Here is a 17,076-nt window from a genome sequence, read left to right on the forward strand (position 1 = left end):
CAGACAAGCTTTAAGGGATGTTCCATAGGAATGAACTGGATTTTTTCTGGATTTTTCAGGAAGATGTGTTTGTAAACTGCCCAAACTTGATTGGATTTTATTCTTACATGGGCTGGAATGAACTGTGACTTTGAAAAGCATTTTATTTTCTGCCTTTTCTACCAAAATTGTTAATTTGACAATATGATTAAAAAATGAGACTGTAGATCATTCTGATCCTCTCTAGACTTAGAATTATGTTCTGTGATTATTTATAAAGCAAGACAGACTTTTAAGTATCAGTGCAAATGTTTTAAAAATCTCTTCTGCTCACCAAGGCTACATTTATTTGATTAAAAATACAGGAAAAACAATAATATTGTGAAATATTATTGCAATTTAAAATAACTGTTTTCTGTTTGCATATACAATGAAATGTAATTTATTTTTGTGATGCAAAGCTGAATTTTCAGCCTCATTACTCCAGTCTTCAGTGTCACATGATCTTTCAGAAATCATTCATACATGCTAATTTAATGTGCTGCTTAATTTTTGTGGAAACCGTGATACATTTTTTTCAAGATTCCTTGATGATTGAGTTCAAAATAACAGCATTTATTTCAATGTAACATTATAAATATCTTTACTGTCACTTTTAATTGTTTAATGCATCCTTGCTGAATAAAAGTATTAATTTCTGTAAAGAAACTTTTTAAACATTAGTGTATATTTTGCAGAAACAGCAAATTAAGGAATGAAAGGAAAGACAGTGACAACTTTTCTAATGGTTTTCCCATCTTTTTTGGTTTCCGTTCTTCAAAGAGTTAACAGTATGGCGTTCAGAGAGGATCTCATGAGCACAGAACGAGGCTTGAATGAGGCCTCCAGTCGCTGTGTGATAACTCACTTAATGGATTTTGAATGGCACTCAGGTGTGTGTGTGTGTGTGTGTGTGTGTGTGTGAGTCAGTCTGGAGCCTGAACTTTCTTGATTTATTAATGGCTTTTTAATGATAGAGAACAGCAGTACTGCAAACAGTAACACTCAGAAACAGCACTCTATGCGTAGTCAGCCTGGAGCCGGTGCTGTGGTGTATTATTAATGGAGGTTAATGATGAGGAGCAACACACATGTTCACATTCAAACCTCTGGGCGTTTCTTGTCTTATTGTACATTTTTGAACTCTAAAATGTGTAATCATTTAAATCTGTTCAGTTCAAACATTCGCTCAGGCAAACTCTTATCCGGTAATTACAAACAACTGTGATTGGTCCATCCTGACCAGAGATGAGAAATTAACAAGATAACAGTTGTGGTTTGGTTTGGACGGTCTTTTTCATCTTTAATAGACACTATATTTAAAATATAAAAAATATAAATAAAAAATAAAACGTATGTAAAAATATAAAAATCAAATAAAAAATAAACACACACCAGTCAAAAAAATTTTGTTTTTTAAATAAGTCTCTTCTGCTCACCAAGCCTGCATTTATTTGAGTACAGCAAAACAGTACAATTTTGAAATATTTTTACTATTTAAAATAACTGATTTCTATTTGAATATATTTTAAAATGAAATTTATTTCTGTGATTTCAAAGCTGAATTTTTAGCATCATTACTCCAGTCACATGATCCCTCAGAAATCATTCTAATATTCTGATTTGTGGCTCAAAACACATTTATTATTATGTTAAAAACAGCTGAGTATTTTTTTTAGGTTTCTTTGATGAATATAAAGTTCAGAAGAACAGCATTTATCTGAAATAGAAATATTTCGTAATATTATAAAAGACTTTATCATCACATTTGATCAATTTAAAGCATCCTTGCTAAATAAAAGTATTAATTTGAATGGTATAGTGTATAATGTTACAAAAGCTTGTTATTTGAGATAAATGATAAATCTTTGGGTCTTTCTATTTATCAAAGACTCCTGAAAAAAATTTACTCAACTCAATACTCAATAATAAATGTTTCTTGAACAGCAAATCAGCATATTACAGTGATTTCTGAAGAATCATGTAACACTGAAGACTGGAGTAATGATGCTGAAAATTTAGATTTGTTCACAGAAATAAATTACATTTTAAAATATATTACAAATAGAAAGCAGTTATTTTAAATAGTAAAAATATTTGACAATATCACTGCTTTTTCTGTATTTTGGATCATATAAATGCAGGCTTGGTGAGCAGAAAGGTCTTTAAAAAAAAACATTTAAAAAATCTACAAAAACTTTTGACAGGTAGTGTGATATTCGGGTACCACTGACAGTGGTATATTCTCTAAATCTCTATTCTCTAAACTCTATTGTATTTCTGTGGTTCACTCTAACCCAAATGCATGATGGGAAAGAAGCAGCTGGATTTGATATTTGGAGGTGTTGTGTGTCAGTCCTTCTTAATGCCTTTATCTTCTGTTCTTTATAATCTGGCCTCTCTTTCATCTCTCCATCTTTAGTATTGACCCCATCCGTAGACGCACCTGTTCCCACCTTTCACTTCTGTCGTGATACGTAGGCTGAACGTTCCAGTGCCCCACCTGGACGGACAGCTGAGGGTTTACGGGCCTTCTTTTATTTCAGTTTGTGCTGAAAGGATCTTATGCAGTAATCATGAACAGATTTCACAGCAGAGAGTGAGAAGTGTGGGAGTTCAGCAGCAGTGAAATGTTTTTTTTTTGTTGAAATATTTTGCAGAAGACATATTGAAAAGCATAGACAGTTTTTTTCAAAATAGCTAACTTTGGTTTACATCACAGCCATGACTTGTCACTGGCCACTTCTCATTTTGGAAAGCATTTGGTTGGGCAAAACTTCTTGCATTTCTTGATTTCTTGATTTCTTGCAATCTTTAATTTGGCTTAAAGAAAGAATGCATTTTTGCTTTCTGTCTGCACTATGTTATAAATGTACAAATGAGCCATGTGCCGTGAAAACTTCAATTTTTCATCAATGCAGCATCATTAGTGTGTCAATTAGTTTTTTTTAATCATGGTCCAATCATATGCAGCAAAAATGACATTGTTCTGCTACTGTATCAAATGAGGTGTTAATGCATTTCTTGTTTTGCAACAGGAAAGTAAACACCTGCTAGTTAGTCTTGTATAGTTTTAAAATAAATGTATCCTTAATATTTTTATTACACATTAGCCATTATATAAAATGTATACATTAATGGTTAAAAATTGCACTGACTCCATTGTGAGTCTTGCCTAAAGGTGTGGTCACATTAATGAAATTTCACAGGCAAAAAGGTCTATTAAACATTGTCAATAGTGTAGCAATGCATGAAGCAAAGCTCACACAGAAATCACTTTCAAACCAAGCAGCTTTTTGTAGGTCATTGTGTTTGTCCAACTTGAACCTCCTGCAAAATCTGCAAGGGGTAATCTTTCACCTTTTCGAAATTCCTAATTGCATGGATTCCTGTTACTTTAAAATTTGCTGAACAATGGTAAATGTGAACACACCTTAACAATATGACCAATAACCATCATCAGCCATGTTTGCATAGACAATTTTTGTTTGAATACGAACATATTGTTTACTTGAACACAAAAAAAAGTGATCAGGTTGATTTGCGTAGTTGTACGTCACAAGCTTCAAATTGTATTTAATCTTTTGATGCACTCATGCATGAATATACAAAGTTTTGCGCTGTTGTTGCATACTAACCGTCCTAGGGCCTTATGATTTCCGCAATGTGGAAAATGCGTTCAAAATCGCAGAATCCAGTCACAAAAATGGAATTTACTATATAACGTGGAATGTTATGGAATTTGCCAAATTTGGGATGAATAAATCAAACGTGTGATATGGACTAGTGTCTGAATATTAAGCCGCAAAAATACTATTTAAATATGAATCCTGCGTGTCTCTGTGTGAATAAATGGTTTCATTAACTACACACATACTGAAGCGGACATGACGCTCGCAGTGTTTTCAGCCTCTGCCAACACAATATAGAGTGCATGAACTAGGCCGTTTTTTTTTTTGCCTTAACTAGTCAACTTGAAAATGTAACTACAACATGATTCAAGTAACTTATTCTTTATTAACCTTCTAGTTAAAGAAAATTGTATTCCAAGTGCATCACACATGAAGTTGTCAACATGATGTAAACAAATCACTTGTCACCTATCTTCGCAGAAAGATTCTTATACATTTCATTCATGTTTAGAAATAATATGAGGAAAATGCTTTTAAAAAATCTGAGAAGTCAAGGTAATTTAAATTCAAAATGACTGGATGTACAACACCAGTGGACTATTACAGTGTTCTGTAAAAACAATGAACAGCAGTTTGATTGTCACCGTGATGCAAGCATGACATATTAGACATACAGTAGTAGTTCTGCACAGGTTTTTTATTCGATTACCCTGCTTTTCTATTGTTTTGAAAATTACATTCGAATGAACTGATAAAATCAGAAAAATCGCCCAGCCCTAACATGAACACATGAACATGATCTCTAGAACTGCTCTGAGAGTCACTTCATGAGCATTTTAGCGTTTCATTTAAGTAAAACTATCGTCATTAAGGTCTTTATAGCAACCTGTCAAAATAAAAGTTTGGTTTCACTTGAAGAAACTGTGACAGAAAGATATTACGTAATGTAATGATATTACTACTAATCATAAAATTATTATTTTTAAAAGAATATTTTCCAGAGAAATTATTTACCAGACCTTATTTACCAGAAAATTGTAAATACACAACACAGTATTTCTGAAAATAAATAAATAAAATAATAATACATTATTTAGTTTAAATAAAACCAATTAATTAGAGATGCTTTTAATTATTCAAATTTAATTAAACCATTCAAACGGAATCCAGAAAAAAGAAAAACTAAGAATTTGATAAAAATAAAACCGATTTGAGGGGAAAAAAAACACAAACACTCAGTTGACATGATTTTGATTCTTTTTTTAAAAAAAATTTTTATTTAACCATTAAAATAGAGTCTAGAACAATTAAATGCTTTAAATTGATTAAAATAAAGACATTTATAATGTTACAAAATATTTCAGAAGGATCATGTGAATAGAGTAATGATGCTAAAAATTCAGCTTTGAAATCACAGGAATAAATTGCATTTTTAAATATGTTCAAATAGAAAATAGTTCTTTTAAAAAGTAAAAATATTTCACAATTTTACAGTTTTGCTGTACTTTGAATCAAATAAATGCAGGCTTGGTGAGCAGAAAAGACTTCTGTAAAAACGTTAAAAATCTTACTGTTCAAAAACTTTTGGCTTGTAGTGTATATTTCATCAAGCAGTAAAAACGGCCATTCCGGCACCCAAAACAAGCACTTTTAAACCGATTGTAGTCAGAATACAAAGCTCCACGTTAATGCACCTGTTGTATTTACAGTATAGCACAGTCTCACATGCTTTGCTTATTTCAGTTTCACTCTTTTTGAACACAAGAGCACGTGCCACTAACTGTTTAACAGTTACTGAAGTTACTAAACAGTTACTAAAATTTGAGCAGAAACCCGTTTTTCTCTTTCTGTTTTCGCTCTCAACTTTCTCAGTTGGCCAGAGGCTCTTTCTTGTTTCTCTCATGTTGTTGAAAGATTCTTGAAATGGAAGTCTGAGTTTTGCTTCTGCTGTTTATTTGAAAGTGCCGTGTTTATTTTATATTTCGTAGAGTGTGGTGGATGTGTGTGTGTGTGTATGTGTGTGTGAAGGGTCACTGGAATGTTCAGGGTCAGGTGATTGAGTTTCAAGATGACCTTGTAAATTACATCTCGGCATAAACACAAACACAAGGCCACGGTTTGCACATAAGCCACTGCACAGTCATCCCTCACGCTCATGGTGTGTTAACATCAGCGCTTACTGAGCGTTTGCTGTCTTAATATGGTGTCAGCGGGTGTTTATATGATGTGCTGTTAGCAGCATCTGTGTGCGAGTGACCGATAAAGACTTGTCACCCTGCAGCAACCTTGTGTCATCTTAAGATGTTCGGATGCTTCCAGGGAATTTAAATCAAGGTTATCACATCAGCTAATTAGGGTCGAGCAGTGTGTTTTTACAGAAAGTCAAAAAGACTTGGACCTCCAGACTCCGTTTCATTCCAGATATGAGTGGAATTTTCTTTATTTACATAACAGACAGTTGCAGAACTCTCGCTGAGGAGCCATGGTAACACACGGCTCTGAAACGACGCATTTCAGACGTCACCGACATGAGCCTGTTATGACTGCGGATGTATATTATGGCATGTATGCTTCAATTACAGGAATATTGTAGGTTGTTTTTAGCCTGCATTTGGTGGCATGCTGTCAACTATCACAGACAACAGTTTGGATTCCTACCTCGCTGTATATAGAACAGGAGATGTGTTTATACCAATAAAGCTGTCTTCAAAGTGCAATGTGCAAAGTAATATACTGTCTTTCAAGTGCTTATGTTTCAGCTTCAACCCTGTTATTTTTGCTTGGTATCTGCACATGGATATCCAGAAGGGATGTGGAAGTGATGTAAAAGAAATCAGAAGTAGGCACAGCCCAAAAGGACATTTTAGACAGTTCAAGTAACTATCATATATTTTTTGAAATATAAAAAATGATGAACATTTTTTAAAGAAATTAAATTGCATTTTATTTTATGTTTAATTTATTTTAAGTTAATTTTTAATTTATTATTGAATTTATTTTTTATGGTATTGTATTCATTATTTTATCTTTTATGTAAAAGATCAAAAGTAATCACAGCCCAAAAGGACATTTTAGACCATTTGACAGCTCAACTATTGTTTTTTTAATTAATAAATGTTATAAAATGAGCATTTTATTTTTTATTTAATTTAAATTAAATTTAAATTGTATTATTTTTTTAATTGAATTAATTTTTTATTTTATATAATTTGTAGTTTATTTTTAATTTAATTTAATTTAATTTAATTTATTATTTAATTTAATTTATTTATTTTATTTCATTGCTTGAAAAAATTCAATTCAATTGAAAATCTTTAAATTAAATTTAAATTAAATAAAATTAAAAATAAAATGCTCATTTTATAACATTTTTAATTTAATTTAATTTTATTTTATTTTATTCATTTTTATTGCATTTCATTTCATTTTATTGCTTAAAAAATTTAATTAAATTAAAAAATAATAAAAATAAACCAAAGTGGGAGCTTCTCAGTTCTTCCCCTTTCATAACCAGAAGTTCATCTGCTTAGAAAAGTACTCTCAGCTCAGTATTTTTAATTGAATTTAATTTTTAATTTATCATTTAATTTATTTTTATTTAATTTTGTATTTAATTTTATTATTTTATTTTATCTTTTATGTAAAAGATCAAGAATAGTCACAGCCCAAAAAGATGTTTTAGACTATTTCACAGCTTAACTAACTATTGTTTTTTTAAAATAATAAAATGTTCTGTTTATATTTAATTTAATTTAATTTAATTTAAATTTAAATTTAAATTTAATTTTTATTTTAGTATTTTTTTTATTTGATTTAATTTTTTATAAAATTTTAATGTTTGATTTTTATTTTTTAAATTTCATTTCATTTCATTGCTTTAACCAAAGTAGGAGGATTTTATTTTATTTTATTTTATTTATTTTATAAGCGCTAGAGAAAAAGCACATCATTATATTCTTCCATTTTTAAATGCATCACTGTAGGCACGTTTCTCATTAGTTTTTATAAACTGAGGAACGAATCGACATTATTGTCTATATAGACATTAGGCTCCTTTAAATCTCGATAATAGATTCACACATATAGACAAAACTGTGAATGAGGAGCAGGAAGCAGCTTTACGGAGCTGTCGGGCTTCTCTGACATATTCACAGTGATTATTTGGCTGTGTAAAGGAATGAAAAGTGTCTCTGTGTGTGAAAATCTCAGTCCTCAGGGGTTTTATTCAACCATCAGCCTGACAGGGAGCGAAAAAGAGATTTTGATTGAGTTCAGGCCCATTCAGACGGCCAGTCGTGCTTGACAAAGCCCGGCAGATAAAGACACAGTTGTAGCTCTCTTTTGTCTGTTCTGCATCTATTCTCCGCTCTTATCTTTTCTTCTTCTCATAGCAGTTTCACTTTCTTGCATCTGTTGTATTGATCTTTTTTCCTTTCATTCGTGTACACTCATTATCTCCAGACCCCTGCGGGTTTGATTGACGGCTCTGGGTTTTGATTGACAGGTGTGTCAAGCCTGACTGTGGCATACTGAAGTGGTTGGATTTTGGGGTTAAAGGTCAGACCTCAGTGTGGTTGAGCGTGTGTGTGGAAACCTCACTGTGTAATTGGGGACACCCTGTTGACGGCTTTTGTTATTTAATTAAGCTAATTATAATTACTATAGACTGCCCTAAAATACATTTAATCCTGACTTTATGCATTTTTAGATGTGAAGCAAAACTGAAATTAAGACCATTTTACTTGTCTTTAAAAGACATTTTTAATAATTTGCCTTTGTAAACAGTTTTGGTATTTTTAGATATATGATCTAAATATAGCAAAATTGTTCTATATGTATGTGTGTGTGTGTGTGTGTGTGTGTGTGTGTGTGTGTGAGACATTTTTATATCATATTTATGATATAAACATTAAAGGATGATATATTAAAAAATATTATACTTTTTATTTGATTATTTTAATATGATCAAAAACATTTGCTTTGTATTTGAAATGTTACATTTGCTCTTACTTTTGGTGTTATATAATTTTGCCTGTTAATGAAACATTTTACATTTCACTTGACATTTCTTATTTCATTATTATTATTTAAAAATTTTGTATTATTTTAAATTATTATTTTATTTTATTTTATTATTTTATTTTTTATTACTTTATTTTATTTTATAATTATTATTATTATTTTTTTTATTTTATTTATATTTTATTACAAACAAAAAGTTGCATTTTTTAACTATATATTTAGCATATATTTTGGTGTACGTTAGGATATATTTTTAATAGTTAAAATAGTTTTTATGGGCTAATATTTGTAAAATAATATTTTTTTATAAGTTAACAAAACATTTAACAAACGTATCTCTTATGTGACTTTTAAAACATTTTTAATGAACTTTAGTTTTATTTTATTTTAATGTACTTTACTTTTATTGTATGTATAAACAATTATGCATAAACAATTTTACTATCATTTTATACATCATTATTATAAATTCTCAAACATAACCCCATTGGTCCCATTTTATTTTATTATACAAAAAGTTGCTTTTACTCAAAATATATTTAGCATATGTTTTGGTATATGTTAGGCTATATTTTTAAATAGTTTTTATGGGTTAATATTTATAAAATAATATTTTGTATAAGTTAGCAAAACATTAACAGAATTGTGTTTCTCTTATGTGACTTTTAAAACATTTTTAATGAACTCTAGTTTTATTTTATGTATAAACAATTATGTGTTAACATTTTCTTATAAATATTATTATAAATTCTCAAACATAAACCTATTAGTCCTATTTTATTTTGTTTTATTTTATTTTTATTTTTTAATGTACTTAAGTTTTATTGTATGTATAAACAATTAGGCATAAACATAATTTTATTATAAATATTATTATAAATTCTCAAACAAAACCCCATTTAATTTAATTTAATTTAATTTAATTTAATTTAATTTAATTTAATTTAGTTTAGTTTAATTTAATTTAATTTAGTTTTATTTTATTTTATTTTATTTTATTACAAATGATTTTTTTATTTTTTTTTACTTAGCATATATGTTGGTATAGGTTAGGCTATACATATTTTTAAATAGTTTTTACAAGCTAATATTTGTAAAATAATATTTTTATGAGCTAACAAAAGATTAACAGAATTGTGTTTCTCTTATGTGACTTTTGAAACAATTTTACTGTACTTTAGTTTTATTTTATGTATAAACAGTTATGCGTAAATAACATTTTATTATAAATATTATTATAAATTCTGAAACGTAACCCCGTTTTTTCTTCTCATTTTTCTTTCATAACTTTGAGAAGTCAAATTGTTTTTTCTATGTTTTAAAATTTTTTTCTCTTGGCGTCTTGTGTTTGTAAAAAGAAAAAAATGTGGCATTATTCAGTCATCACATACATTTAGGTGAAATCATTAAAGCTATTGATATGAAGAACACCGAAGAATATTGCCTATTCCATATTAGATATAGGTTATTTTTTCAAATCTTTCTTCAGCCATATTACATGCATACTGCATGTCTACTCAAAGCTTCTAATGGAGTAAATGTTCTAATACTGTGTTTGTCTGAGTATAATTGCTGTATGTTCAGTGCAGATTTGTTTTCAGTAGAGCTTGCACAACTACTCATTTTTACTAATTGACTAGTCATCCAGAAAAGTAGTCAAATAGTTGGCGAGTCAGTGTTTACATTATGTAAATGACTCCCTATGCAGTGAGCAGTATTTGCGCTCTGACAGCCAGATGGAGAGTGACGCGAGTGAGAAACGAAGGATCGCGTATCTCCTGTGCCAGATTCACGCCGCTTACAATGTTAAGAAACAGAGCCAAAAACAGCTGTGAGTGACACACGAGTTTATTTCTGTCAGCTGCTGGGATCGGTGCAGTTTTACAGTCAAACGTGTTTGTTGGTAACACTTTACGGTAAAGTTTCATTAGTTACCTACATTAGTACAATGAACAATTCTTCTCAGTATTTAATGTTTGTTAATGCTAACTTTAACATTTTTAATTACATTTATAAATCATTTTAAAAAACAAAAGTTGTATCCGTTTTCTAACAAAACTAACAAATGTATTATTTTATTTTATTTTATTTTATTTTATTTTTAATTTATTGATTTGATTTGATTTACCTGTAGCTTCATATTCATGATAATGTCACCCATGGGAATTACATTGGTTAAAATTAGTTAACGGCATTAGTTAAAATGAACTAACAGTGTCTAATACTTCTATTCTAATATTTATAATGTAATAATATAATATCTTTATAATGTTAATTTGAGCATTTTATAATACATTTTTAACATTAAAAGTTGTTAACATACTTGAACAAATCTTTGTTTATTTTACAAATTTTACAAATGTACAATATTTATTTTATTCCACCCATAGGAATTACATTAAAATTAGTTAACTGCATTAGTTAAAATGAAGTGTAGTATTTAATAATTTTAAATTTTAATAATTAATAATACATTTAATAATAAATTTTTTTAAATCAAAAGTTGTTAACATACTTGATTTTATTTTAATTTTATTGAATTTTATAATTTAATTAAATTTTATTTTGTTGTATTTTATTTTAGTGATTTAACTACTGCTTCACATTTAAAAAAAACTTCACCCATAGGAATTACATTAGTTAAAATTTGTTAACTACATTAGTTAACATGAGCTAACATTGTACAATACTTCCATTCTAGTATTTAATAATCTATGATAATGTGAAATTTGAACATTTGATAATGCATTTCTAAAATCAAAAATTGTTAACAAATTATTTTATTTTATTTTATTTTATCTTATTTTATTTTATTTTGGTGCTTTAACCAAAGTAGGAGCTTCTCAGTTTTTTGTTTTGTTTTATTTTATTTTATTTTATTTAACTTTATTTTATTTTATTTTATTTTATTTTATTTTATTTTATTTTAGTTTATTTTAGTTTAGTTTATTTCATTTCATTTTTTTTAACTTTGGTGCTTTAACCAAAGTAGGAGCTTCTCAGTTTTATTTTATTTTATTTTATTTATTTAACTATTGCTTCACATTTCTAAAACATAACATATATTTTTAAAATTAAAAGTTGTTAACAAATTATTTTATTTTATTTTATTTTGGTGCTTTAACCATTTGTTTGTTTGTTTGTTTTTTTATTTGTATATATTTTTTATGTTTATTTGAAAATAAAAGTTCATGTTAGTGATTTAACCAAAACAGGAGCTTCCTATTTCGTCGTGTTTCGTAACCAAAAGTTTTTTGTTTTGTTTTGTTTTTTTGTTTTATTTTATTTTATTTGTTAAACCAAAATAGGAGATTCACCCACACAAAATAGTTAAACACATTAGTTAAAAATAGTTCATTTCTACAGTAGTAATAATAATAACTAATAATCTTTTTTAATGTTAAGGTTAATAGAGTACATTTTTAAAATCAAAAGTTGTTAACAAATGAGAGCCATTTTATATTTTATTTTTATTTTTATGTTTATTCTATTTTATTGTTTTATTTTATTGTTTTTATTTTATTTTATCTAAAGCATTAACTAATGTTAACAAGTGAAACCTTATTGTAAAGTGTTACTAAATTTATGTAGACATTTTTAGTACAAGTAGTAGTTGTGAAAAATGTGTGAAATCAATAAATATTCCAGTAAAGACCAAACAAACTAAAAGCTGTTTCTGCAGCGCGATGTTGAGCGTACGAGTTGTGCGTCACTGTAAGCTGAACGCTCTCGGGTTAGCGGTTATAAATGAGCTGTTCTGTTTATACGTTACGTCTCACAGCGGTGACTGTGTTTACGACTGTTTTCACAGGGCTCTCTTAACTATGCGAGTGAGGGCCAAAATCTGTCTGCGTTTATGTGTGTGTGTTTCATAAAGTGAGCATATGTGGAAAAAAAATGGATCAGAAGGGATGGGATGAGATCTTGAACAGCAGTGCATCACACTCACGGCGCGTGTGGGAAAGCGTGAGTGTTTATGTCGCGGGACACATGAATGAGTCTTACTGTATACACTCACATGTCTGTGTAAGTGTGTCTGTACTTTGTAGGATTAAAGTCGTCCCTTAATTATGTGTGTTAGACGTGCTAGGATGCTTTCAGACACACACAGACTGGCCTCCATTCTTTCTCCAGACTAAAGCAGTGCTGTGTTCGGCTCTGTAATATAAGCAGTGCATTAGTGAGTTTAGACTAGTGATAGTGTTTGTAACAGAGAGAGTGAAAGACAAGAATAGTTTGCTGAGAGAGAGGGAGTCTGCTCAAGCTGACTTTAAGGTACTAAATATAACATAATGTACCGTCAGGTGGTCATTATCGCAAAAATAAACCCAGACAGGGTGAACAGGACCCCACCGCGACCTAGACTATATGACTACATTACAGACATGAAATACAGTTTTGAGTTAAAATTTTATATAAAATGTTTTTTATTTTATTATTCCAGTATTATATTATATTATATTATATTATATTTTAATATTACTTACATTTTTTAAAATTGCTTATATTTATTAAAATTACTTTTTTTTTTTTGCCAAACTATCCCTTTAAATAAAGATAACAATTATTTTTTTAAACCAAAATAGGAGATTCACATTTTAAAAATCTACCCATAGGAATTACTTTGATTAGTTAAAATTAGTTAACATTTACAGTAGTAATAATAACTAACAATCTTTTATAATGTTAATTTCAACATTTAATAGTACATTTTTAAAATCAAAAGTTATAATGATATTAACAAGTACATTTAGTAATAATGTACATAAAATAACTACATTTAATTATTGTTTTTTTTTTTAATTTTTTAAAATTATTTTTTTATTATTTTTACATGCACGGTAGATTTAATAGTACATTTTTAAAATCAAAAATTGTTAACATTTCTTGAACAATTAAGAGATTTTTTTTTTAATTATTTTATTTTATTAAGAACTTTTACAGTATGATGATATTAACAAGTACATTTAATAATAATGTAGATAAAACAATTACATTTAATTATTGTTTTTTAAATGTTTTAATGTATTCTTTATTATTATTATTATTATTATTATTATTATTTTTTTACATGCACAGTAGATATAATAGTACATTTTTAGATAAAAAAAAGTTGTTAACATTCCTTGAACAAATGAGAGATTTTGTTTTATTTTATTTTATTTTATTCTATTTTATTTTATTTTATTCTATTTTATTTTATTAAACCAAAATAGGAGATTCACGTTTTTAAAAAGTCTACCCATAGGAATTACATTAGTTAAAATTAGTTAACTTCTACAGTAGTAATAATAAAAGCTTATAATCTTTGATAATGTCATTTCAACATTTAATAATAATTTTTAAAATGAAAAGTTGAAAACATTCCTTATAACATTTTATTTTATTTTATTTTATTAAAACTATTACATTGTGATTATACTAACAAATACATTATTTTTTATATTAATTATTATTTTTTTAATTTTATTAATTTTATTATTTTTACATTTAATTAGTTATTTTTTTAAACCAAAAGTTGTTAACATTCCTTGAACAAATAAGAGATTTTTTAAATTATTTTTATTTTATTTTATTAGATAAAACAACTACATTAAATTTATTACAATTTTTTTGTTTTTTATTTTTACATGCACATTAGTATGCTTATGCTTTAACATCGCCTGCCTTAATGTGTTTAAATGAGCTTCCACTAAACATACATGAACCAAACTTTGCATATAGTTTCTCAACTATGTTATGAAAGATATAAATTAATTTGTTTATATTATATATACTACTATTTATTATTGATAGTTATTAGTTAATATACATATGGGTAAAACTGAGTGTTACATGGAGTCTAATTTTTACTGTATATAAACATGATTATCAATGTTATATACAAGAATATTTGACCACTGAATCGGCTAATCACAATGAAGTGTTCCAGAGAGCCGTGAAATAAGCATCGTTATTTTATGTCTTGATGTCAAAATTATATACAGCATTCCTCAGCACCCCCTCTCTGTTTTTAACAGCTCACAGATGTGGAGTTATTTTGACTGAAGGGTGTTTGGTCAGCTTCTATAAGCACCTTTGTGACCGTCTAAAACCATGTGTGTGTGTATGTTCGGTCATATGCACAAGCTCTTGTGGGAGAGAAAAAAACACACACATCAACTTTACAGCCCTGTATCGTAACTGTGTTACCTACTTTTCACCCACAGTGACTTAGCATGCACTAATTACAGCAGCAATAACCCCAGGTTAAGTGTCTTGCTCACGGATACAAAAGCACAATTGTGCTCTCAGCAAGGTTATTATGGTGTATAACCATATTTTTGCATTTTTTTATGAATTAATTTTACTTTATATTCAAGTTGTCATGCCAGTTTAGCTTTGTTTTTGTTAGTTTTTCAATTTGTTCTTGTAAGATTATTTTTGAGCTGATTATTTATTTATTTATTTATTTGTTTTACTTGCAATTTGTTTGTATTTGTTGTATGTATTTGGAATAATTATTTAACATTTTTATAGAATATTCCATATTCATTCAGCTGCCAAAATTACCAACACTAATACGTAGATATTTTTATTTTATTGTTATATACAAATATACATAACAGGGCTCTACAGTGCAACCATTGAAAACTACTGTGTGCGACTAGGAAAAAAATATTTAGGACCACCAGTGCTATTGACCCGATCAGCATATTTTTTTCTACTTACAACATGTTTTTGCAGCGTTGAGTAATGGATCACAGACATATCTGTTGATTCCTTAAACGCAATGTTGAGCAGAATCCACTCACTGCTTAAAACACGTTTGTTCAGTGTTGAGTTCTGCAAGATTATGAATCTTGATATTATAACAAACAGGGTAGACTGGGTGTAAATAAGAGATTCATTGTGCATTGTAGGGCTTTGATGATTATAATGGAAATTTGTGAGATTGCGATGAACAGCTTTAATGATTATTAAAGGGATTGTTCACCAAAAAATGAAAATTTTGATGCTTATCCCCAGGGCATCCAAGATGTAGGTGACTTTGTTTCTTCAGTAGAACACAAACGAAGATTTTTAACTCAAACCGTTGCAGTCTGTCAGTCATGTAATGGCAGTCAATGGCTACTAAATCTTTGAGTAAAGAAACATACACAAACTGATGTCCTAAGACACGAAACTTTGTTTTGTGAGAGAAACGTAACAGTATTTATACCTTGTTTTTTTTGTTTGTTTTTTTTTTTGATTCACCGCTATGTCCTACTGTCCTGAGCGCATGCACAGCATCTGCCGCATGACGAGGTAAAAAATGATATAAATACTGTTCAGTTTCTCACACAAACTGATCGTTTCGTGTGTCAGGACATCAGTGTATCGTCATGAATTGCAGGGTTTAATTTGGTTTTGTTTGTGTATGTTTTTTTTACTCTCAAAGATTTGGTAGCCATTGACTGCCATTATATGACTGACAGACTGCAACGGTTTGAGTTAAAAATCTTCGTTTGTGTTCTACTGAAGAAACAAAGTCACCTACATCTTGGATACCCTGGGGGTCAGCAGATAAACATCACATTTTCATTTTTGGGTGAACTATCCCTTTAAGGGAGTTTGTAAATGTGATATTGAATAAATACAACAGTTAAATAAACAAGAACTTAATATTATGTGACTTTCCATTTTCTGGCTGATTTTGCTCTATTTCATCAACAAAAATGTTTTTAAACAGTTTGGTTTATAAATTAGCGTGCATTTTTAAATGCATCCAGTGAGTCAATGATTCAGTTACCCATTCATAAAGACATACACTTGTTTAGTTCCTGAATGAATCAGCCATTCATACGAATCAGTTGAATCAATTCAATTGAATCAATCGATTCAGTGGTAAAAATCTATGACTTGCCACCACCTACTGGCCTATGTGTTTCATTTTTAAAGTATCTTTTTAGTTATTTAAATCATTTAATTTTTCTATATTTAAAATGTTATATTTAAAACAATTTAAACAGGAATTTATTAATTTAATTGCGCTCATGCCACCTCTGAACGCAATTAAACATCTGAAAATACACCTACAAGCCACGTTTGGTACTTATTCATTAAGTCAGTCACTTGCTTGATTCTTGAGTGAATCAGTCATTCGAATGAATCAAATGAATGAATGATTCAGTGATAAAATCAGTGAGTTGCCACCACCTACTGGCAATTTTAGTTTCATTTTTATAGTATTATTATTTTAGTTAGTTAAATTATTTAATATTTCTATAGTCAAAATTGTATATTTAAAACATTATCCTTGAATTTATGAATTTGATTGCACTCATGCCACCTCTGAGCGTCATTACACGTCTGAAAATATATCTACAAGCCACTTTTGTGTTGTTCTGCACCAGCTTTGTAGAACAAATTAATTTTGTTAATA

At 28.7% G+C, this 17,076-nt stretch overlaps 1 protein-coding gene across 3 annotated transcripts in view; it reads left to right on the forward strand.

Moving 5' to 3' along the window:
* Positions 1 to 17,076, forward strand: part of bmpr1ba (bone morphogenetic protein receptor, type IBa) — a 68,954-nt gene that overhangs the window by 37,368 nt on the left and 14,510 nt on the right. The gene's annotated exons all lie outside the window — the stretch shown is intronic.

The sequence above is a fragment of the Labeo rohita genome, chromosome 5 (genome assembly GCF_022985175.1).
Source record: "Labeo rohita strain BAU-BD-2019 chromosome 5, IGBB_LRoh.1.0, whole genome shotgun sequence".
NCBI lineage: Eukaryota > Metazoa > Chordata > Actinopteri > Cypriniformes > Cyprinidae > Labeo > Labeo rohita.